The sequence below is a fragment of the Eptatretus burgeri genome, chromosome 15, assembly GCF_056783735.1.
Source record: "Eptatretus burgeri isolate ZD-2024b chromosome 15, Ebu_testis_v1, whole genome shotgun sequence".
Classification (NCBI taxonomy): Eukaryota; Metazoa; Chordata; class Myxini; order Myxiniformes; family Myxinidae; genus Eptatretus; species Eptatretus burgeri.
Window position 1 is genome coordinate 11,924,105 of NC_140975.1, and position 25,715 is coordinate 11,949,819.

Consider the following 25,715-nt stretch of genomic DNA (forward strand, 5'->3'; position numbering starts at 1 on the left):
GGCCGGCGCTTTTGCACCCCTGCTCGGTGCGCGCCCTGCACGAGTCCAGTATCGGTGCCCACAAGCGGCGTGGGAATGACGGTGATGCGATGGTTGCGAGGGCGAGTTGTGACGGTAAAGGTCGTGGCTGTTGTTGTGAAGCGGCGTTGCGGTTGGTGGTTGTTGTGTGATGGCTGTTGAGACGTGGTTAGTGGTGGTAGTAATGGCGGCTGGTCCAAAATAAAGATAGCAAAAGAAAAAACGGCTATCTAAAAGGGTCGCAGCCCGCATGAATGACATTTATTCCCTCTAAACAACGGGTTTGGGCCTAACTACACATATACTTACAGAGATATCTCACCTAAGGGACCTGAATGGTGGTTTGCGAATTTCGTCAACCACAACAATACATACAATATATATATATATATATATATATATATATATATATATATATATAATGTCTTTCCTTGCCTTTCCTTTCCGCACTCCCCTCCTCGCTACACGGGGTAAACAAGATGGACACTACAGGTTCAAATGACTGGGGGGGGAACACTTTTTACATGTTTGACCCCAGACAATTCCGATTTCTCAGGGGCATTTGTTTTTTTTTTTTTCCTGGTCTCACGGTTTTGATGTCCGGAACGTGAAATTACCGTGCTTCCCCATTGCCTGTGATCGTTCACCTGTATTTTCTTTTTTTTCTCACTTTTAAAAATGTTTTTATTATCTTTGATTTATATTTTCATTTTCGGATGTTTTCCGACTATTCTGTGATTTTTTTCCTTGTGTATCAGCTTCGATGTCTGTCGGTACACAAATTTCAGCTTTCTTCGTCACCTGGACGGTCCTGAACTTTAGTATCGGGCAGTCAGTAAGTGGTTCGACTGAGCTTTCTATTGGATACAGTGGGGGTGCAAAAGTACGAGTCCACTTAATACCAAGCTTTCTCAAATCATGATTTCAAACACAAATTTGTCCTCATATTGACGATTTGTATCTATATTCTTAAATTTATTATTGACACTTTGCTCTTTCTGTGAAGACAATCAGAGACTGCGGACTCTTGTGAGAACTTTTGTGTAGTTTAGGCATAACTAGAACTGCCACTTTATAACAGCTGGTAGGGATGACCAGGTACCAAGACTTCCTGCTTCGATCAGCCACTTGACCCTCACCCATGACGTTTATTGTTATTCAACTGAATTTAGAATGGGATTAAAATTAATTTTCTGTGGACAAATTCAAATCAAATGGAAGACCAAAGAGGTAAAGTTCTGCATTGGAGTTCTCAGAAGGAACCCAAGCAAAGATGAAGTCATCAGGAGGAATGAATATGATTTGGGTTTCAGCTGCTACTCCTCTTCCCTCGAACACATCCAGGCGCAGCCAAGTGAGCCTTATTCAAATAATAATCATAACCTAGATCAAAACAAATAAATAATTGTGGTTGCCAGACCATGCATTCAATCAGGTTGAAATTTAAAACGTGTTCCCCTTCATTACTTGATCATAATTGTGAAGTTTCACTTTGATCGATGAAGCGGTTCAAGAGAAATATTTTTTTTTTTAACATTATCGCTCGATCCACTATGACTGCTAGACCATATGACCTATCAATTATTTGTGGACACCGCTGGTATCACCAAGGCTTGGAGAACATATCTGAAATTTTCACTTAATGTGTCCAGCTGTTCTGGAGGTTTTTTTTTAAGCTTTTTGGGTAAATCCAACATGTGACCTATGACATAGGTCAACATTTTGTTCCTCAGGGATAGGCGGTCATACATGTAAAGTTTTCGCCTCAATCTGTTCAGCCGTTTCAGAAAAGATCGCTGAAGCTTCAAAAAAAAAAATTGCTAGCGAACCACGTGGTTGCATCGATTAATTTTTTTTCTGTGGACCAATTTATTCCGAGATGATCCCCAAAAATTTTCATACTGATCGGATGTCGCGTTCTACGTGCAATTATGACATAATGAAAGCACCTATGACATCATACATCACACCGGATCCTGATGAGTACTTGTCATGGACCAAGTTTCATTTTGTTTTGTTTTTTCCTTGGTGCAGTTTTGAAGATACAGAGGTCCAGTTTTTCATTTTTTTCCAACATGGCTGCCACACCATGTGACCTATGATGTCTTAATTATGATTATAATATTCTGCATGAGTAATCATTCCAATGGTCACAATTTCGTTTAAGTCCGACAAGTGATTACAGACGAAAAACACGAAAGTTCTGTGCGGACAAACAAAGACAGACAGACAAACAAACGGACTCGTATGCAATACCCTCTCCTCTGGCGAGGGTAATTGAAGGGTGAATACATTTGATATAAAATGTCCACGAGCAGTCCGACTGTTATGTGCTCTGGAGTGCATGACAACACTGTTGGGAAAAGATTGACTCAAACATAATCCACGAACTAAATAAATCAATCCCAAGTGGAGTTGAGGCAGTTCTCAAGAAAAAAAGAGAGGTCACACTGATTATATTGTTACGTTTGAGGGGGGGGGATATGCATTCAAAGGGTAATTAGGATGTTTAATTAGGTATGCCATGCTGTTCGAGTTTACCAGGATCTCGATGTAATAAGTAGCAATTCAGTGGTGATAATTTGTCTAGTAAATGTTCATTTCTTCAAGGGGGAAATGATAATTGTCACGTAATTAGATAGGGACACGGGATAGGGTAAGTGTGTCTGCGTAAACCCCTTTTGGTATTCTCTGGAGACTGGCCGTGACATCACAGGACAGTGCAGCGGATGGCTCCGCCCCGTGATCACGATTGGCAGAAGGCGACGGCGGTGGGCCAATAAACGGCTCGATTGGAAGTGACGAGGACAGGAGGATAAAAAGGTTCTGTTCGGGGTCGAAAAGGGAGAGGAAGAAGATCACAACCAAAAAGATCGTGTTTCTTTTTATAGTGTAGAGGCTGCTGCGCGGAGAGCATCCTGTTGTGCTGATTCGATCGTGTTCTTGATCGTGTCTTGGAGGCTTGCTGAGCCTCGTGCCTCACCTTGGTTGGCTCTGGGGTTCTGCTGACTCGGAGTACGGGGTCGAACGGCGGGCGGACCTGCCTCCCTCTCCTGCTCGCAACTTGGCGCCAGAACTGGTTCCCTGGCGGGTGTGAGCGGACTTGGGCCAAGACCAGGAGGTCGACAGCACCACGGTTTCTCCTGCCCCCCTGACGAGAGCAAGGCCAGCTCGTCCGACGCTGATCCAAGGACAGTTGCGTCCACACCACGGTCCAGCCTGACCACCAGAAATAGCTACGTTTTGTGTGTGTGTGTGCTTGGCGCCTTAGAGGGATTGAGAACTGTATATTCATTGGAATTGTCTGTTTTTCCCCACGCCCGATCCCACACCATCCCGTCGAATCGCCCCGGATCCCTCTTCTTGCCGAGTCTTGTTATTTCTGGTTATAATAAAAACAAATAAACATCATCAACTCAGTGAAAAGTGACTCGTGCCACCTTCCTCGTCCCGTTTGCGGTAGAGCGATTAGAACCGCCATGTTTGGGTTATAAATAAATAAACCGCCTCCATCGTTTCGGCTCATTCTACGTTGGCGGGACTGTTCAAGTCCCGTGGACGTCACATTGGTGTCAGGAGTGGGATGTTCGAACCCCTCTAAATTATATTTGGTATCGGGAGAATATACCAAGATTAAAATGTCGCCACAAATTGAAATATAAAACTACTACAGAAAAGCGCGCGAGCGCGGGAAAGTTTTGGCGGGATTTTTCAAATTTAAATTAATTGGCGGCAAACGGGACTTCTGCACCATGGCGGATGTGCAGATGTTTGAGGAGGAAGGCCACGTGTATGGCAGCGAGTCGGGGGAAGAAGGGAGAGACGGGGGTAGGGTTGGAACCTCCCCCATTCCGAGCGTGGACCGTGCTTCATCGCCCGTAACGGAGCCGGCAGCGCCGGAAACCGGCACGATGACGATCTGGACAATGTTGGAACGTTTAATGAGTGCAATTACAGCACAGGGGGCAAAAATGACGGCACAGGGGGCACAAATGGCAGAAATGACGGCACAAATGGAAAATCAATTCGTGACACAGAGGGCAGAAATGACAGATTAATTGGGGGTAATGGGGGTACAGTTGGGTGCACGGATTGATTTAATGAGGGATGAATTGGGGGAAAAGATGGAGAAAATGAAAACTGAGATGCAGGAGTGTGTGGATGCTAAATTGGGGGAAATACAAAGTAAATTCGAGGATAGATTGGAGGAAACAAAGCTAGAAATTACATTGGAGGGGGAAAATATACGGAAAAAATTGGTAGATAAAATTGATGCAACGAACATTCGGGTTGATAAAGTGGATGAAAGCCTGGAACGTCATCGTGCCTGTGTGGATGCTCGTATGCAGCTGCAAGTTGAAGAGTGGGGAGAGCTGAGGAAGCAAGGGATGAATTTGGCGGAGGAGGTAAAAGGATTGGAGGCTCGTTTGGATGAACAAGATAAAATTATGAGCCAAGATGAAGTCTTGGATAAAGGCCTGGTAGAGCCGTCTTTTGTAAGTAGAGTCTCCGGGTTGGTTGAGGAGCAGCTACAAACTCGCGACGGAGCCTTGGAGGAGGTTGTGCGGGCCCAGAAGATCCTGCGGGAAGAGGTGAATCGGTCCATTCAACGTTTGGAACAGGAGGCAAAATTGACCCATGAGACCCTCACCACAAAACATCTTTGGTCACAGTGGGCTCCGAAATTGGATACGCAGCCACAAGGGTGTTTGATCCCTGGGCTGGATTCGGACAAGGGAGAAACTGAGAAGCGGGCCACCGTAAAAGTGATCCCCCTGGTAAATTTTGACAGGTCAGGGAGCGTTGAAGCTTTTCTGACGCAATTTGAGTGCATTTCCCGACTAAACGGGTGGAATGAGCGGGAACGTACAGGGAATTTGGTGGCAACGTTGCGGGGACCAGCCGCAGATGTGTTAAACGTGATCGCGGAGGGGATGTTGACCAGCTCCCACATTTGCAAGGCGTTGAGCCGTCGGTTTGGGTTCGCGGCAAACTGTGATCTGGTGCGGGCCCAGCTCCAGCACCGCAGATTAAAGCCGGGTGAGATAGTGCAGGAGCTGGCATAGGACATTTACCAATCAGTCAGAATCGCATATCGGGACCTTACAGTGGAGGCATGGGACAGACTGGCACTCGAGAAATTTTTAGCTGCTCTTCCTGACCCTGAGGTCCGAGCGCTAGTGGAGCTACAGGATCCACCCACCGTGCACCGAGCGGCCGAGTGCGCGGCCAGGCTGGCCTCGTGGAGTCGGCCGGGTCGGGTGCCCGAGAGGCCATCGGTGACGATCCGACAGGCGGAGATCCAGGATCAGGGAGGGGGGCTGGGAGAAATTGGCATTACACAAATGTTTCAGGAAATTTGCCAGAAACTGTCGAGTTTGATAAAGGGTAATCCGGTAGTTAGTGCGCCAAAGCGGCGGGGTCCAGCCCAGCCAATAGAGCAATTCGATTATGGCCGAGGGGGTCCGGAACCGGAAGAGACATTTCACCGATACTCACGGGGGCCTATTATGGGGAGTTGTTTCCGGTGCGGGCGAAGAGGACACATGCAACGATATTGCCGGTACCCGGCGATGGAGGGACCCTCCAATAGACTTTTAGACTCGGAGAGGGTGAATCCTCCTGCTGAACCGCCAGGTCTATCCGAGATGCCCTTTCATAGGTCGGGTCCGGAGATCACTGTCGGGGGTCCGGGAGACTAGATCGGGCTGAGCATATAGGGCCATGCACGGCTGGTGAGATTGTGGCGAAGTGCCTCCTTTAGTGGAAAAAAAAAAATAATTGTGGGAAAATTGGCATGGGTTTGTAAGTTCTGCTGGGTTTTAGAGTGACAATCGGGACAGTGGATAATTGGAAACAAAGCGGGCACGAGTGGCTGTCCAATGGCTGGTGCGTGGATCGGGTGAGAAGTGCTGTGCGAGTTGTTTTCAGTGAAGAAGTGAAATGTATGGTGCACACATTGTTTTTTTCATTGGATATGGTGTGGTAACAGGGAAGGTCATGGTCGGTGAAGTGTTGGAAATGCAGGTGTCACATGTAAGGCCGATGGGGTGGGGGAGTCATGTGGGTTTTGTGGGTGGGGATGATGTGCTTGTCCACAGGGATTGCTGAAGCTCACGGTGAGCGGGAATTGCGACCCCCTTCAAGGAGATTCACCCCTGGTGGCTAATGGTGACAGTGTCTGGAGCCAACTGGGAGAGGGTCTGGTTGGGCGACCAAGGCGAGTAGGACCTTGGCGACCCAGGAAGGCCAGAGGAGCCAGTGAGACCCCTTCCAGTGTGTTGTACGGGATGAGAGCTGATGGCTACCAGGGGGGTGGGAATCAAAGGGAGCGGGGCAGAGAAACGTCTGGGTTGGACTAAAGCTTACCTGTGGGCATGGTTGCACCTGAGATGCCCCCATCATCTTGTGGTAACCCACCCCACGGCCACAACGGGATTCAGCCTGCATGATTAAAATGAGGACCATGACCTAGAAATGTGATGATGACCATGGTGTGAGTGTTGTGAAGATGTATGGGTCCCACTCGATCCCGCACAACTTGACAGGTGAAGCTCGGGCATGATGTCCGCATAATTTTGGGGCAAGCAAATTTGAAATTGGCTCCCCAGGTAACGCTGGGTCTATTAGCATCCACTGGGGGAGGCGGTCAAGTGTAAATATCCTGTGAATAGTGTCGTTAAGGCTTAGAGTAGGAATGTAAAGTATAAGTGTTGTGTTTTTGTGGAACCTTTTGTTTCCCCTCCCCAGATCACTGGAAGAGTGCTGGGCAAGAGCGATGATCCAAAAGATGGAGTGCAACTTCGCTCAGTGCTCTCATGTGATAAAATAAAGAAAATTTAAAAAAATTTTCAAAAAACGAATGATTGTTTAGGCGAGGATAAGGCCATAAGGGGGTAGTACATTAAGCATGATAGGTAAGTTAGCTGCGACTCGCTGCCCATTGCCCTCCTACTTTATTTTGTTAGGTTAATTAGGTGTGAGTCAGTAAGTGTTAAGGCTGGTATGGTAGCGCCTGTGATATACCTTGCAGGAGCTGCGGTACCAGAGGAGGGGGCAGGGTTGCGTTTGAGGGGGGGTATGTATTCAAAGGGTAATTAGGATGTTTAATTAGGTATGCCATGCTGTTCGAGTTTACCAGGATCTCGATGTAATAAGTAGCAATTCAGTGGTGATAAGTTGTCTAGTAAATGTTCATTTCTTCAAGGGGAAATGATAATTGTCACCTAATTAGATAGGGACACGGGATAGGGTAAGTGTGTCTGCGTAAACCCCTTTTGGTATTCTCTGGAGACTGGCCGTGATGTCACAGGACAGTGCAGCGGATGGCTCCGCCCCGTGATCACGATTGGCAGAAGGCGACGGCGGTGGGCCAATAAACGGCTCGATTGGAAGTGACGAGGACAGGAGGATAAAAAGGTTCTGTTCGGGGTCGAAAAAGGAGAGGAAGAAGATCACAACCAAAAAGATCGTGTTTTTTTGTGTAGAGGCTGCTGCGCGGAGAGCGTCCTTGTTGTTGTGCTGATTCGATCGTGTTCTTGATCATGTCTTGGAGCCTTGCTGAGCCTCGTGCCTCACCTTGGTTGGCTCTGGGGTTCTGCTGACTCGGAGTACGGGGTCGAACGGCGGGCAGACCTGCCTCCCTCTCCTGCTCGCAACTTGGCGCCAGAACTGGTTCCCTGGCGGCTGTGAGCGGACTTGGGCCAAGACCAGGAGGTCGACAGCACCACGGTTTCTCCTGCCCCCCTGACGAGAGCAAGGCCAGCTCGTCCGACGCCGATCCAGGGACAGTTGCTCCACACCACGGTCCAGCCTGATCACCAGAAATAGCTACGGTGTGTGTGTGTGTGTGTGTGTGTGTGTGTGTGTGTGTGTGTGTGTGTGTGTGTGTGTGTGTGTGTGTGTGTGTGTGTGTGTGTGTGTGTGTGTGCTTGGCGCCTTCAAGGGATTGAGAACTGTATATTCATTGGAATTGTCTGTGTTTTTCCCCACGCCCGATCCCACACCATCCCGTCGAATCGCCCCGGATCCCTCTTCTTGCCGAGTCTTGTTATTTCTGGTAATAATAAAAACAAATAAACATCATCAACTCAGTGAAAAGTGACTCGTGCCACCTTCCTCGTCCCGTTTGCGGTAGAGCGATTAGAACCGCCATGTTTGGGTTATAAATAAATAAACCACCTCCATCGTTTCGGCTCATTCTACGTTGGCGGGACTGTTCAAGTCCCGTGGACGTCACAATATTCATGAAAAGTAAATGTAGATTTGATTTTTACCCTTGCCAAAGGAGAGGGTAAAACATTTGGGTCCCTTTGTCTGTCCACACAGAACTTTCGTGTTTTTCTCTGCAACTGCTAGTCAGATTGAGAGATTTTTCACTTGGTGCAACTGCTTATGGAATGTTTTAATGATAATTATGATGTCAGATGTCACGTGGCGTGGCAGCCATATTGAAAAAAACAGAAAAACTTTGGACCTCTATCTCTGAAACCACACCAAGGAAAAAATTATAACTTGGCACATAGCAAGTACTCCTCATGGGGAATGAGCTTGATTTTTAATTTTATGTCATAGGTGCCCTCGTTATGTCATAATTGCATATGCAGTACACCACATCCAATAAGTATGAAAACTTTTGAGGGTCATTAAAGATAAAACGGTCCACAGAAAAAAATATATAATTACGTCATCGGTCACGTGACTCGGCAGCCATATTGGTTTTTTTGAAAAACCTTCCAAAATCTTCTGAAGTGGCTGAACAAATCGAGATTTTACAAGTAGAGCACCTGCCCATGAGGAACTAAAGGATCACATCTATATATATATATATATATATTGTTGCGGTCTTCGCGCCCGCCGGCGTGCGAACGGCCACGTAACTCGAATCGCGGCACGTCGCCCACCGGACGGACAATCCAGTCGTGACCCTCTCGGACTAACGCCGGGAACCAGTCACGGGTGGACCTTTCGGTCTCACCGCGATCGAGCCAATCAGCCCCCGCGTGGGATAGGGTTGCTCGCCAAATTCGAACTACCTAAGTACCCACGCGGAGGGTAGACCGGGCGATCGCACCTCGCCGCAGGTCGACTTCGGACACGGGCCACTTAAGCGACCCGTTCCGTACTATCAGAATAACCGAGCGGTGTTATCGTCGACCTCGACGGTTCGATTAATTATCGGGCGTATTCAGCCCACTACCAACCCTTTACGTGAAGCAAGATGGGGATTCAATGGAGGAAAAAGACGAAGCGAAGCGGGAAACAGTTCAACAATAAAGCACATTTATTCTCGGCACACGGGAAGCACACAAATACAATTCCACCAAATGCACACAAAAAAAAAACACAATTCCATTTACACAAAAAGCAAACATAAAAGTGAAAACACAGTGCAGAGCTAATACCGACTACCGAGCACACGGCAACACTTATACAATTCTACTTCACAGACGGCGCCGACAACACATACCCAAAACCAAGGAAAAGAAATACCCTCAAGAATGAGGTAGGCCTGGGGCCGAGACCTGGTCGGGCCTACCCGTCTGGTGATGAGACGCGGAGCGGCGATGGCCCCGCAACCCGCGGGCCTCGTGGACAGTGCCTGGCAGGGGGTGGGAACGGGGCCCCCTTGGTCGCACTATCTCAGCGCGGGGGGAGACAGGAGGGGGTTGGTGATGCTCGGGGTATAGGGGATCTTGATTATTTGCGACGAGCGTCTCCACCTCGGCCAGGTCGCGCTGCCGGCCTCCCCTCGGGCGCGCAGCTCCTTGCACGACGCGAGCACCCCCTCGTCCGCCCTCGCCGCCTCTCCACAGCTCCGTCCTCCGTTCCGACTCCAACGCACACGACGAGCAGCTCCACCGCCCGCGAAGTCTTGACTCTCTGTTCCGACTCCTTCGCCTCGTTCCGACTCCTTCGCCTCGTTCCGACTCCTTCGCCTCCGTTCTGCTGACTCTTTCTCGTTCCCGTTCTGCTGACTCTTTCGCTCCGACTTTTACGACTCCTTTGACTGACGAACACCGTCCTTTTATCCCCCCGTAACTTCGCCTTTTACCCCCTCCCTTTGACCTTTCACCTCGCTCCCCATTGGCCCGAGAAAAAGTGGGCGTGAAGGCTTTTTGATCCACAAATTTGCATATATCGATCGCCCTGGGGGCGGGGCCAATTCGCCCCTCGCTCACCGATTGGACGGCAAAAAGTGGGCGTGTGTCGTTTTGGATCCGTTTTTGAAGCACAAAATCCGTGATTTTGTACACGCTGTTCCACGTGCGCTCTGCATGAGTCCAGCATCGGTGCCCATGAGTGGCGCGAGATGACGGTGATGCGATGGTGGCGAGTTGTGACGGTAAAGGTCGTGGCGGTTGTGGTGAAGCGGTGGTTGTGGTTGGTGGTTGATGTTGTGGTTGTGGTGATGGCGATTGGTCCAAAATAAAGATAGTAAAAGAAAAACGGCTATCCTGAAGAGTCGCAGCACGTATAAATGACATGTATTCCCACTAGACAACGGGTTTGGGCCTAACTACACATGCACTTACCGAGATACCTCACCTAAGGGACCTGAATGGTGGTTTGCGAATCTGGTAACCACAACACTACCCCCTTCCCTTTTTACAGACTCGTCCCGAGTCGTCAAATTTTCGTGTGCCATCATGTGTAGTTTTCCCCTTGTACATTTTACCTACGGATCCCTGAGTGCGACATTCATGGTATTCGTGTCCCCAAAATAAATAACCTGAGGGCTGCGTAACTACCTAAACAAACTCACTCACACGGACGACTTAAATAAAATTGCCGGCGCTAAGACATACATGCCGGGGGCGCACTCATATGTACAGTACATCTTAACCTTAACTTACAAATTTTACACTAAACCATGGCCCAGGATCATTGACTCTGCAAAAAGAAAGCAGTTAGCAGGGAGCCAGGCTGCCCACATGCAGTCTCTGGCTCAAAACAATGCAGGTGACAGGGAACGTGGCTGGCTGCTCACACGCAGTCCAAGGCCTTCCCTTTTGAACTGAACGCAGTGAACCACAACGGTGCATGGGCTGCACAAACGCAGTCTCCGTGCCAGCTCAAGTGGCACACGCAATGAGCACAACGAATGGATGCATGAACGGTTTGAACTGAATGCAGTGAACGCAAACACGGTGCACGGGCCGCCACTGCAGGCCCGTGTTGTAGCTGCCAACAGGGCAGTTCTCGCAGCTTGCAAACTGTTGCTTTGATCCTGGCGCACATGGAAATGAACAGGGGGGGGGGGGCAAAGCAAAAATTGAACGGGGCTGGTGAACATGGGCAGTGGGCATGGCATGGCAAAGGTGCAGGCAACACACAGCCCGCAGAAGAAGGCCGCTGCCGGCAAACACAGCCCGCAGATGTACTGGCCGGCACAGGCCTTGAAGAAAAACAGCCAGCAGATGAACTGGCCGGCACAGGCCTTGCAGCACAACAACAGCTGCCGATGAAGTTAGCCGGCCTCTGCCTTGCAGCAAAACACGGCCAGCCGATGAAGTTGGCCAGCCTTTGCCGTTCAGTGGAGGTTGGTGGAGGGAGTGCGGTGGTGCTGGCCACTCGGAAGGCGGGCTCGGACCTACCTACCTGTCTCCCTCCCAACCTATCGCCTTTGCCTGTCACTGTACATACCCACTCCCTTAATTTGTGAAAAACCAATTTAGCCCCCACTTATTTTTTTTTGTTGTTTTTATTTTTACTTCCCCACTATAAATCGTCCCCTAACCCCCTTTATCGTCCTTGTTCGGCTAACCTATCCTGTCACCTAGCCTACTCCCAACCCCTACGTTCCCTTCCCGGAGGGGAATAAGGGAGAGCTAACGTCCTGTGTCGAGGCCCAACTCAAGCCTCAGAATGGCCTCCCCAGAGTTCGGCGATCTTAACCAAAGTGGGTCCAGCGGCCCACAACGACTGCGAGGGGATGGATGGTGCGGAGGGGTACATCTCCTCATCTACCCTAACCATTAACTCTTAAACTACCCCGGGGCTTTCAACAAGCGCCTCTCGCTTAAACTATTGGTTCTAACAACCCAGATTCCCGTCGCCTGTGTTGGTGTCCTCACAATTTCGGGCCTCGCCCCCCAATTTTCTCTCCGTGCCCTCACACGGTCTCCTGGCTGGGACACGTGGCTCACTTTGGCAGGCACGACCCTCTGCCGAATCTCCCGCTATGGCACCCCCGGGCACTACACTGCCTCCGAGCCTACCAGCTCCCTAACACCGGGGAGTGCCCCCCATGGCACCTCCCCTGAAACGCACACGTGGCAGGCCGGCCTCCCGGGCCCCTTTCCGAGGGTCACCCGTGCCCACTGCACTGCCCACGCGGCTAATGGCGCCCCGGGCCCCCGCACCAAGCAGGCGCACCCGTGCCCACTACTCTATCCCGGCCCCCCCATGGGCCCATGGCCTACCGCGGCCGACTAGCCTGGTGCCCGGGGTACCCACTCAGCGATACTCACCTTTCGCAGCCACGCTCCCAAGCCCGTCAACAGGGCTCCTGCACCCCTCCAAATGGGTCTCGAGCCTACATTCCCACCAACAGCAAAACGACCTCCATTTTTCAATTTGACTAACCCAGCTAACTCACTTTACACTGACCCCGGGGTCCCTTGGGCGGGAGTCACTCCTCCCCCCAATCACTCATCGCACCATGCATTCCCCATTCGCTCCACTCACACAGACCCGCTGGCCTCACTCACTCAACAAGTACTCACCTCACAACTCACCAACTCTTCAACACACACACCACTGAACTCTGCCATCCTTCTAACTACCTCCCCTAACTAACTCGTGCTCCCACGTCGTCCCTTAAACTATAGCACGTTCCTTTTAACACTACGTAGCTAAACTACGTCAACTCTACACATTCACTGTCTGTCGCTGTCTCCAAATCATCCCATTTTATTTCCCAACCTAAAGCTCACTAAATCCCTCTACCTAATCCATTCCACGGACTCCATGAGGACTTACCCCTGCCCCATGAAGTCGGTCTAACTAAGCTAACCCTTCCCCCTAACTAGTTTCCATCCTGTGCCCAGGTAAGGGGGTCTTTCACCCCTTGCCCAGGAATCCTTTGCACCCGAAAGTGAGGCTTGGCTTTCCTTTTTTTTTTTCCCATGCGCAGCACCTGCGCGGCAACTCGCGCTCTTTGCACCTTGCAACTGCCCGTGACGTCATGCAGCTGCACGTGTTCCTCGTCCCTCCTTGGACGGGACCATCCGGCAGAGATACCCCTCCTGCCGGATTCCAACCCCACGTGCAGCCATGACGTCACCGTGCGCATATAAAAAAAAAACACAAGCCACACGTCTCGAGAGTTCCCCACGCGAACACATGTGCTTTGCCCGTTGGAGCTTAACACACACGATCGCGTGGAGAACCCGTCCGGTCCAAATCCGTTTACCTGCCTAAACTTTGTCCGTCCGCGGGATCGGCAAATCCACCGCTGGCGTTTCCGGACCGGGACTTCACTCTCGCAAGCGAGCACGTGGTGGCCTCGTGCGTTGCACAGCACGAACCGCGTGCTCACTGCTGGGTGAACCCGGCACGGTCCTCGAAACAACTACAGCCGCTACTCGGCTTTCTCTCCTCTGTCGCCGTCGTCGCCATTCGACCCACGCACACCTGCGTGTTACGACGCACACAGTCCACTCCATCACATTCACACCGGGAGACGCGGCTGCGTGCTCCCGCATATAACCGACATCTCCCTCACATACCGCTCTCTCACACACACGGTCTCCCTGGCACACAGCGACCTTGCACACGGCCGTTCACTCACGCGTGCCTCACTACTCACACAAACCATACTACTCACACGTGGTGCTCTATTCACTCGCGCGGGGGCACTCACCCGCGGTGCCTCACCCACACACGTGAGGGCACTCAACCGCTGTGCCTCATCCACACACCGTGCCTCACTCATACACGGCGTGCTGGGAAGCACGCACTCCAGCACCATCGCCACCACACCACTCACACACGGGGTCGCTTCCACACACGGGGACGCACTCACACCTTGCACCACACACACAGGGACAACCACACTGGGGATTTGTGTCCCCACAAGGGTCTCCGGGGCCTCTATACCCCCCAAGCTCTCCGTGCACCCGTCCACAGCACTCGTCCCCTCAACCTCGCAAAGCACGACCGAACTCACCTGGTCGTGACTCGCCTCAAGGGGGCATACTCCCTCCCCTCGTTCCTGGAGGAGGCCATCCCGCTGCTCGCACCGGGTCCCAACACGCTCCGCGAGCTCACCCCCATTGTCCTCCACTACCTCTGTGTGTGTGTGCGCGTCACTTACCCCGTCTTCATCGTGTAGTCTTCCCTCTATCGTTCCCATCTCCCGTGTCTCTGCCAACTCTTCACCCTTTACCTCCCTTGTCTCAACTATTATTTCTGTTGTCGTCACCTCGTGTCTCGTCTCACACGTTTTGGTCTCCCCATTTAATTTTTCCCTTTCGGTCATCGTCACGACCCTCGCCCAACACGTTCCACGAATTATTTTTTCACCCGCCTCCACCGCGGGCCTGTCAGCCGTTGCACCCCCACCCAGCTCGTTTGCTCCCACACGTGGAGTCGCCATTCCCAGCTCCCTGGTCACGGCCTTCATGCCCGCCTGCAGGCATCGGCCCATGTTCTGCGTCTCACCCCGTAGCTCTTTCATTTCTTTTTTCATTTGCTTGCCCATTCCGTTTATTTGCTGTGTATTCGCATCCATCGTCGTTTTCACTTCATTTGTATTTGTATCCATCTTTTCATCCATTTTTTGTGTATTCGCATCCATCTTTTCGTTCATGCCTTTCATTTCGTTTTTATTTCATTTGTATTTGTATCCATCGTCGTTTTCACTTCATTCATTTGTTTGTTCATTGCCGCCAGCATGGCTATAGCTGAGCCATGTTGGATGCACTCAGCTGAGCCGTTTCGGCAAGGGTTGGGGAAGGGTCTTGGTGGAGAGGGGGAGGTGTCATACACCGCGGCCGCTGCCGCACCCACCTCGGGCCTTGGGTTCAGTTGGGCGAGTCCGTGTTCCTGCACAATCAACATTTCCTGCTCGGGGATTCCATCCTGGACCATGGACTCTACATTATTACACATATACATTTCTAATACCCCCGGCTCCCGCTCGCCTTGAGACGCCATCTTGCTTCTCGTGAAGGGTTAATTTGCTCGCTCGTAATTTGGAGGGAATCGGGGGTCGCTTCTCTCACCCCTGGACCAATTCCCGTGAATTTAGCCGGAGACAGGAGAGCCCGTTTTCCTGTTCTCCGATACCAGTGCCGCGAGGAGGGCGATGAATTTGTGTCCCACTCCTGACACCAGTGTTGCGGTCTTCGCGCCCGCCGGCGTGCGAACGGCCACGTAACTCGAATCGCGGCACGTCGCCCACCGGACGGACAATCCAGTCGTGACCCTCTCGGACTAACGCCGGGAACCAGTCACGGGTGGACCTTTCGGTCTCACCGCGATCGAGCCAATCAGCCCCCGCGTGGGATAGGGTTGCTCGCCAAATTCGAACTACCTAAGTACCCACGCGGAGGGTAGACCGGGCGATCGCACCTCGCCGCAGGTCGACTTCGGACACGGGCCACTTAAGCGACCCGTTCCGTACTATCAGAATAACCGAGCGGTGTTATCGTCGACCTCGACGGTTCGATTAATTATCGGGCGTATTCAGCCCACTACCAACCCTTTACGTGAAGCAAGATGGGGATTCAATGGAGGAAAAAGACGAAGCGAAGCGGGAAACAGTTCAACAATAAAGCACATTTATTCTCGGCACACGGGAAGCACACAAATACAATTCCACCAAATGCACACAAAAAAAAAAACACAATTCCATTTACACAAAAAGCAAACATAAAAGTGAAAACACAGTGCAGAGCTAATACCGACTACCGAGCACACGGCAACACTTATACAATTCTACTTCACAGACGGCGCCGACAACACATACCCAAAACCAAGGAAAGAAATACCCTCAAGAATGAGGTAGGCCGGGGGCCGAGACCTGGTCGGGCCTACCCGGCTGGTGATGAGACGCGGAGCGGCGATGGCCCGCAACCCGCGGGCCTCGTGGACAGTGCCTGGCAGGGGGGTGGGAACGGGGCCCCCTTGGTCGCACTATCTCAGCGCGGGGGGAAACAGGAGGGGGTTGCTGATGCTCGGGGTATAGAGGATCTTTATTATTTGCGACGAGCGTCTCCACCTCGGCCAGGTCGCGCTGCCGGCCTCCCTCGGGCGCGCAGCTCCTTGCACGACGCGAGCACCCCCTCGTCCGCCCTCGCCGCCTCTCCACAGCTCCGTCCCTCCGTTCCGACTCCAACGCACACGACGAGCAGCTCCACCGCCCGCGAAGTCTTGACTCTCTGTTCCGACTCCTTCGCCTCGTTCCGACTCCTTCGCCTCGTTCCGACTCCTTCGCCTCCGTTCTGCTGACTCTTTCTCGTTCCCGTTCTGCTGACTCTTTCGCTCCGACTTTTACGACTCCTTTGACTGACGAACACCGTCCTTTTATCCCCCCGTAACTTCGCCTTTTACCCCCTCCCTTTGACCTTTCACCTCGCTCCCCATTGGCCCGAGAAAAAGTGGGCGTGAAGGCTTTTTGATCCACAAATTTGCATATATCGATCGCCCTGGGGGCGGGGCCAATTCGCCCCTCGCTCACCGATTGGACGGCAAAAAGTGGGCGTGTGTCGTTTTGGATCCGTTTTTGAAGCACAAAATCCGTGATTTTGTACACGCTGTTCCACGTGCGCTCTGCATGAGTCCAGCATCGGTGCCCATGAGTGGCGCGAGATGACGGTGATGCGATGGTGGCGAGTTGTGACGGTAAAGGTCGTGGCGGTTGTGGTGAAGCGGTGGTTGTGGTTGGTGGTTGATGTTGTGGTTGTGGTGATGGCGATTGGTCCAAAATAAAGATAGTAAAAGAAAAACGGCTATCCTGAAGAGTCGCAGCACGTATAAATGACATGTATTCCCACTAGACAACGGGTTTGGGCCTAACTACACATGCACTTACCGAGATACCTCACCTAAGGGACCTGAATGGTGGTTTGCGAATCTGGTAACCACAACAATATATATATATATATATATATATATATATATATATATATATATATATATATATATATATATATATATATATATATTGCTGTGGTTTGCCGCCGGCACGTCACCACGAGCAAGACCCTTGATGAAGCAGTGGGGCCGTCTCGGCTCGATCGCCCTTAATTTACAGATCGCCGGCCCGGGTAAGCCCGGGTCGACGGGTCCTGGTTATTTTGGACCGAAATACGCCAATGGGGGAATCACGTGGGGTAGGGTTAATTGCCAACTTCAACTTACCTAAGTACCCACGTGATCCAGCTACCGGGATACTTCACCCTCGACGGAACTCGTACGGAAGCGAGCCGCTTAAGCGGCCCGTTCCGTGTGCGTAGCCGAGCTGTGATATCGCCGAATTCCGCCGGCCCAATTATCTTTGAACCCTAGCAATGGTCGACTAATCCCTCACACGCACGACATGCTCAGCCAATGAAGGAAAGGGACGCAACGAGCAGGTTCACGTTCAACAATGGGGGACATTTATTTGAACACAGGCATGCAGTCAATGAATGAGGGAATGGGGACAAGACAAGAGCAAAAGCCTACAGCCAAGTTCTATTCGGAATGCAAGTATATATAGTTGGGTCATCTGGAGAACTTCCGTGACCGTGGAGAGCGAAGGTTGGTTTCTCAATGGATTTGTCTTCTATGAGGGTTAATTTCAAAAAATAGTGGGGGTGACCCTCGCGAAAGTGTGGGCTCACTCCGCAGGGGGCCAAAAACCAAAATGGCCACCACCCACCATCTTGATAATTAGTTTTTCAATGGTTTGGCCTAAAGTGTTGATCAGCATATGCTTTCTGGGTTTTTTTGGGTCGAGGAATTCATATTTAATATCAGTTTTATGATCCGACCTCATTATGCCTCCAAATCAAAGATGGCCACCACCCGCAATTTTCTAAATTGGTTTTTCAATGGTTTGGCCTACAGTGCTGATCAGCATATGCTTTCTGGGGTTTTTGGGGTCGAGGAATTCATATTTAATATCAGTTTTATGATCCGACCTCATTATGGCCTCCACATCAAAGATGGCCACCACCCACCATATTGTAAATTGGTTTTTCAATGGTTTGGCCCACAGTGCTAATCAGCATATGCTTTCTGGGGTTTTTGCGGTTGAGGAATTCATATTTAATATCGGTTTTATGATCCGGCCTCGTTATGGCCTCCAAATCAAAGATGGCCGCCGTCCGCCATATTGTAAATTGGTGTTTCAATTGTCAGGCCTACAGTGCTGATCAGCAAATCCAATGTGGACATTCTTCACAATGCACTTACTGAGACACAAGAGGCCCTTCAAAAGGCACACAGTGATCTCCATGAGGAGGATGAGATGAAGGAGCTGATTAAAAAAGTTTATGAGAAGACTGGTACTGACATGGGTGACTTCTGGCTCTTGTTCAAAGAAATGACTGATCCTCTAGTTCAAAGTATTGATGCATGTCATGCACGAAATGGCCCGCAATACTTATCATCAACATACCACATGTTGCCTGGACTGATGGCGTACGATAACCATGATTATGGGCGGTGGTTGCCCGATTATTGGGCAATGCTGTCTTCACTGTCAGATGAACAAATGGCCTTCTTCAATGAGAATTTTGCACAGTCAATGACAGGGCTACCCTATTCTTGCCAGCCAATGGACCTTTGGATAGAAATGACTATGAATCTCAACTCGAAGTTGAAATCAGTGTGGCTTCAACTCCTGCAGAATGAGAAGCAACTCTTTTCAACAACAAGGAATGCAAACAATGTTGCAAGGGTAAAAGCTGCTGTTAATCAGAATCTCAAGTGCAAGTGTCGAAATAGGAAACATGCTGAGTGTCAACCAGCAAGAATGAAAAAAGATGAGCAGGTAGTTCAGGATCTACAAGCATGCTTAACTGAGTTTGAAGCCAATCCATTTGATGAATAAAAACCAACACTAAGATCGCTACAGTCCGGTCTGGTTGCCTCACCACAGCTAGTCAATGACCTCAAGACAGCACTCACTACAAGATGGTCAGACGCAGGTTGAAACTTTCCTACAGGAGCGTGTTTTTCCGAAGATCTACCTCTCACTGCAACAATTCACAGGAATAAAATACTGAATTTTGCAAGGGACCAGGTCTGTATCCCATCTGGTACAGCCATGAAAGTGGCCCAAATGGAGAAGTCTGGGTTGGCTACCTTGATTAGACCTTACAGTGGGATCTGGTATGGTCAAACTTGAGTCGGTTCTAGAATGGTGAGTTACTGATGAGTGCTTGTCAGTCTACAATGTAGATGGCTCAATGCAAAAAACCTGTAAGAGCAAGCTGTTGTACAAATTCAAGCAACACCCAGTTCCTGAGAAACCACAGAACCACATCAATCTTGTGGACATGGGACTGATCTGGCAGTTCGCCACCCCCACATCGGACGATCGTGAGGCCGCAAAAAGGGATGGTTTGCAATATCGCTGGAATTACTATTTAGATAAGATCTGCAATATTGTCATCTCACGCCATGCTGATGCACATCTGATCATTCTAGTCAATGACAGGTATGACCTTCAGTTCAGCATCAAGGATGATGAGCACGAGCGACAGGCAGCCAAACATCAACACATCCCAAATGTTTTTCCCAAGCCTGAAGACATATTTCCAGGATCTGTTGAGTTCAACAAACTAATGGTCAATTCGGATAACAAGGTCAGATTGCAAAAACTTGTGATGGAACAGATGAAAACACATGTTGGTCAAGTGAAAGGGAGCATCATATACTGCAAGGGTGAGAAGTCAATCGACTTGAGCACATGCGTGCCGACCACAGACTTTGGATTCAAGCATCCTGAGGCAGATACAATGCTACTATCTGTCTATACCAGACTACGGACCAACAACGTCACTGGGGCAGTTGTTATAGACAGTGAGGACACAGATGTGTATGTCCAAGCGGCATATGTCTCACATCAACTTCATGGTGATCTGCTGATTATATGCAAGGATAGTTTAGTCAATTGTCATGCCATGCTCTCAGAGGATGTCGCAAATATTATTATACCTCTCCATGTGATAACCGGTAGTGATCACACATCAGGTTTCAATGGTCATGGGAAAAAGAAACTGCTGGAGAAGTGTGTGAATGATCCTGAAGCTAGAGAGCTTCTTGGGCGAGTTTGGAAGAGTCTTGAATTACAGGACGATATTAAAGCTGATATGAAAGCATTTGTCCTTTCAAAGGTCTACGATGAGAATGCAGATGGTACTTGTGGACAGGCCAGAGCTTTCAAGTGACATAAAATGAAGAAAAAGAGTACAGCCCGACTTCCACCCGATGAAGACACGTTGAATCAACATGTGGAACGAACGAACTTCATCACCTACTGCCAACTCCATTACAGCTTGGTTGAGCATTCGTCCCCAATCGGCCATGGTTGGGAAATCATAAATGGGAAGTGCAAACCAGTGCGCCACACCAGCCCTGCCTTGCCAAAGAAGCTCAAACTTTCTGACTGCCCAGACGATAGCAATGATGAATGCAGTGATGATGAAAGTGAGATCGGGGAATCTACAGATTCGGATGAGTAACTAAGGTGTTCAGGCAGGACACCTGAAAATTCAAAGGGTCTTGGAGTGCTTCGTTTACCCTAAACGTGCCCCAGGTTTTGTGATTAAATGGATTTCATGACAGAAATGAAGCCAAAGGACCTAAGTTAACATGTAATCCACCACAACTGTTGCTGACATGATGAATAAATATGTTGGAGTATATGCACATTTCATTAGATGGGTCATTTTGGGATCTGGACTTTCATCACTTTGGGGGGGTTGGGCAATTGTTTGTACCAACCATTGAAACACCAATTTACAATATGGCAGACGGCGGCCATCTTTCATTTGGAGGCCATAACGAAGCCGGATCATAAAACTGGTATTAAATATGAATTCCTCGACCCCAAAAACCCCAGAAAGCATATGCTGATCAGCACTTTAGGCCAAACCATTGAAAAACCAATTTACAATATGGCGGGTGGCGGCCATCTTTGATTTGGAGGCCATAATGAGGTCGGATCATAAAACTGATATTAAATATGAATTCCTCGACCTCAAAAAACCCAGAAAGCATATGCTGATCAGAATTTTAGGCCAATCCATTGAAAAACCAATTATCAAGATGGTGGGTGGTGGCCATTTTGGTTTTTGGCCCCCAGCGGAGTTAGCCCATACTTTCACGAGGGTCACCCCCGCTATTTTTTCAAATTAACCCTCATAGAAGACAAATCCATTGAGAAACCAACCTTCGCTCTCCACGGTCACGGAAGTTCTCCAGATGACCCAACTAATACAGACACTTATACAATTCACTACTTACAAGACGGGCGCCACAAACAGACACACGCACACCCAGACTGAACTGGACCCCCTGGGTCTTTAATGGGACCTCCAGCCCGGAGGACAGTCGGGCTGAGGGTCAGGGTAGCTGGCCACCTGGCCACGTGCGCGCAGCTGGACGTCCACTGGTCGTGCGACTGGTGTCGCCGTCCTCGCCAGGCGAAAGGCGACGACGCGAAGCTCTGGGCCCGGGATGAGGTCGTTTCAGAAGCCAAGGTGATGAGCCGGGCAGAGAAGAAAAACAGGAGAAGACAAGCAGGGAACGAACGACGACGAAATCTCCTCAGAACACACCTTATATCCCCCCTCCCGCTCAACTAATGCTTCTCTCCTCCCCACTCGCCCTCCCATTGGACCGGAGGCCCCATGTGACTCCTCGTCCGCTCCCGATTGGACAAGTGCGTGGTGGGCAGGGTACTCCCTTGGGCGGAGTCTCCAGCGGGGGGGGGGGGTGTTCGTGGCTCCGCCTACGGCCTCTCCTCAGACCGCGTGGTTAATGACGACGGTGCTGGGTCGGAGGCAGAGCGCGGAAGACGCCGGCTCCCCGCCGATTGGCCATGTTGGCGTGGTGACGGGAGTGAAGCGAAGGCGAGGGCGATGCGGTGTGGTCGGCGGTGGAGTCGATGATGTAGTTGGTGGTGTAAAAAATAACCAAAAGAAAATCAAACTCTTAAAACAACTTCACAGCACAGGAACATTTAATTACCCCTTAGACCAGGGTTGGGACCCTAACTGGCAACGTGTACTTACCGATATAACTGAGCTCAAGGACCTGAATGTTAAGTGTGGTAGCTTTCCAAATCCACAACAATATATATATATATATATATATATATATATATATATATATATATATATATATATATATATATATGTATACACACACACACACATATCATCGGCCACATGGTTGGCAGCCATGTTGGATTTACCCTAAAACCAACAATAATAAAAAAATACACCACTCAGAAGCCCTGGCGAGAGTCTGAAATCTCTGATTGCTCTTCTTATTATTATTATTAGTACGTGCCCGTAAAATAAATAAATATTCAAACCGCGAGCAACAACAATCACACAGGCCGTTTCTTCGCTCTCGTGTGCCCGGACGTGCGTGACCCGGAAGTTCGCATATTATTCTCAGTTACGATTATTCGCATTTAGTTTTAATACCCAATTATTCAATTAGCGCCAAAGTATTTTACCTTTTCACAATGTCGTGGCAAGGAAAAACAAAAAGAGAAGAGAAGAGAGAGAAAAAAAAATTACTTCCTGGTTCGGAGCATCCCAGCACTCTGATGTTACCGAAATTTATGCACCGTCTAATATGAAAACGATCTTAACTTGGGGCATTGTGTTTATCTATAAATGCGCATAAGAAATCGAGAAATTATTAGAATACACGGTCATCACTATCCGTTGTAACCAGTAATGGGGAACGCGGCTGAACTTTCCATCCCCATCGGCCACGCCCACGCAACAACGTGTCTTGTCATTGGTTTGGTAAATAAGTGGCCATAACTTGGGAACCACTTGTCCGATTAACATCAAACCTTGAAAAGGCACATCCTCAGGTCCCCAGCAATATACCTGGCAAGTTTGAATTAGATCGGACCAGTGGTTGTCGAGAAACAGCGGTCACACACACACACACACACACACACACACACACACACACACACACACACACACACACACACACACACACACACACACACACACACACACACACACACACACACACATTGCTGGAATTATGGATAGATTATTATTATAAAGAGTATTGTTGTTATATCCTTAAAAGTTGATGAAAGTCTCTGGAAAGTGCTTTTGGTTTCATATTACAATGATTTCATTTATCATCATGTCTCTTAAAGATTTCCTGCTGGACTCATACTCACACACACACACGCACACGCACACCAATTGAAGAATGAGAGCTTTATTTGCAAGCTGCCCAAACTTCAGCGTGTCCCAGCCAAGGGAGCAGACCTGTACTGGCCGACGTTGATTGACAGATACTGTATTTTCATTTCCAGGCAGTTTTATTTAAAAAAAAAATTCTGGAATCCTTGTTTCATCTTTCATCACAGGTGTTTAGTCACCAAGCAGCTAGCTATTGCTTGCCAAGCCAGCCGTTCCGTAACAGCTTCAAATTGAGTGCTTAAGCCACTTGGCGAGTGCTCGGTAACTGAACACACTCTTGATTGATCATGCCTTGTCATCTGTGACCCACATGGACTTCCTCAGGCCTTGGTTCGAACTGAGATATTGGAGTCACAACGTTTTTCATAACAAGATGGAGGAATTTATAATTAGCGCGTCCACCAAGCAGCCCAACACGGGGTTTAACAATCACTTTTGTCATTAAATTCTCAACTAAGCCTTACTCGTGTGTGGCCGTACATGCAAAAAAGAAAAATAATTGTGACGTCAAAGCACCGTTCCCTGTCATTGGTTTGGTAAATAAATGGCCGTAACTTGGGAACCACTTATCCGATTAATATCAAACCTTAAAAGGCACATACTCAGGTCCCCAGCAATATACCTGGCAAGTTTCAATTAGATCGGACCAGTGGTTGTCGAGAAACAGCGGTCACAGACACACACACAGATTGCTGGAATTATAGACGAGTAGGTGCCCGTACGTGCGTGGCCGTACGTGCAAAAAAAAAATTCTGACGTCATAGCACCGTGTCCTGTCATTGGTTGGCAAATAATGGGCTGGAACTTGGGAACCGCTTGTCTGATTAATATCAAACCTTGAAAAGGCACATCCTCAGGTCCCCAGCAATATTCCTGGCAAGTTTCAATTAGATCGGACCAGGGGTTGTCGAGAAACAGCGGTCGCAGGCACACATACAGACAGACGGACAGACAGACGCACAGAGATTGCTGGAATTATAGATAGACTAGTGCGTGCCCGTAGGTGCGTGGCCGTATGTGCAAACAAAAAAAAAAACACTTTCAAATCGCCTGCCAGAAACAACAGCCACACAGGCCGTTCCTTAGCACGTGTGTGGCCGTACGCGGAAAAAAAAAACGTTTCAAACCGCGAGCCAGAAACGACAGCCACACAGGCCGTTCCTTCGCTCTCGCGTTTTCGCGACAACAACATTTCCACACACAGTCAATTAAAATCAAGTTTACCTCCCTATCTTTGCTTGCCATGACATTCGCTGCCATGTAACCGGCACGGACTGCGACGTCATCGTTCGCCGGCGATGCACCGGCCTACGCAGCCACGCCTACGCAACGTGTCATGTCATTGCTTGGTAAATAAATGGCCGCAGCAACGTCTCCTGTCATTGGTTGGTAAATAAATGGCCATAACTTGGGAAGCACTTGTCCGATTAATATCTAACCTTGAAAAGGCACATCCTCAGGTCCCCAGCAATATATCTGGTAAGTTTCAATGAGATCGGACCAGTGGTTGTTGAGACACAGCGGTCACAGACACACACTACTGGAATTATAGATAGATGTACAGGTAACTACTTTCTCTGCAGTGTGACGCCATTTTCTGGGGGGGAAAAAGTACCAAAACAGCAACAAAAAAACATCTAAAAGGTACCAAAAAACACCACATTGTTTAAATTTTGTCTCCTACTTGCTTATTTTCGATCGTAAGTTATCGCGTGTTTAAAATTTACTGCCTGGTTCGGAGCATACCAGCTCACTCTGATGTTAACAAAATGTATGCACTGTCTAATATGAAAACGATCATAACTTGGGGCATTGTGTTTATCTATAAATGCGCATAAGAAATCGAGAAATTATTAGAACACACGAAGTCATCACTATCCGGAAGTCCGTACGTTGTAACCCGTAATGGCGAACGCGGCTGAGGTTCTCTTCCACATCGGCCACGCCTACGCAGCAACGTGTTCGGTCATTGGTTGGTAAATTAATGGCCATAACTTGGGAAGCACTTGTCTGATTAATATCAAACCTTGTAAAGGCACATCCTCAGGTCCCCAGCAATATATCTGGCAAGTTTCAATTAGATCGGACCAGTGGTTGTCGAGAAACAGCGGTCACAGACACACAGACACACACACAGATTGCTGGAATTATAGATAGATGATTGAGAATATTGGAAAAGAGAAATAATTTTGTTTAAATAGTAGATGTAGTTCCGCGGTGCAACGAGGACAACATCAATGCACCGCCAGTTTCACTCTTCAATCACGTGACCTCGATGACGTACAA

The 25,715-nt window shown here is 49.3% G+C and overlaps 1 long non-coding RNA gene across 1 annotated transcript in view; it reads right to left on the bottom strand.

The window, feature by feature from the left end:
* The window catches only part of LOC147011518 (uncharacterized), a 34,926-nt gene that overhangs the window by 8,170 nt on the left and 1,041 nt on the right, over window positions 1–25,715 (bottom strand). The gene's annotated exons all lie outside the window — the stretch shown is intronic.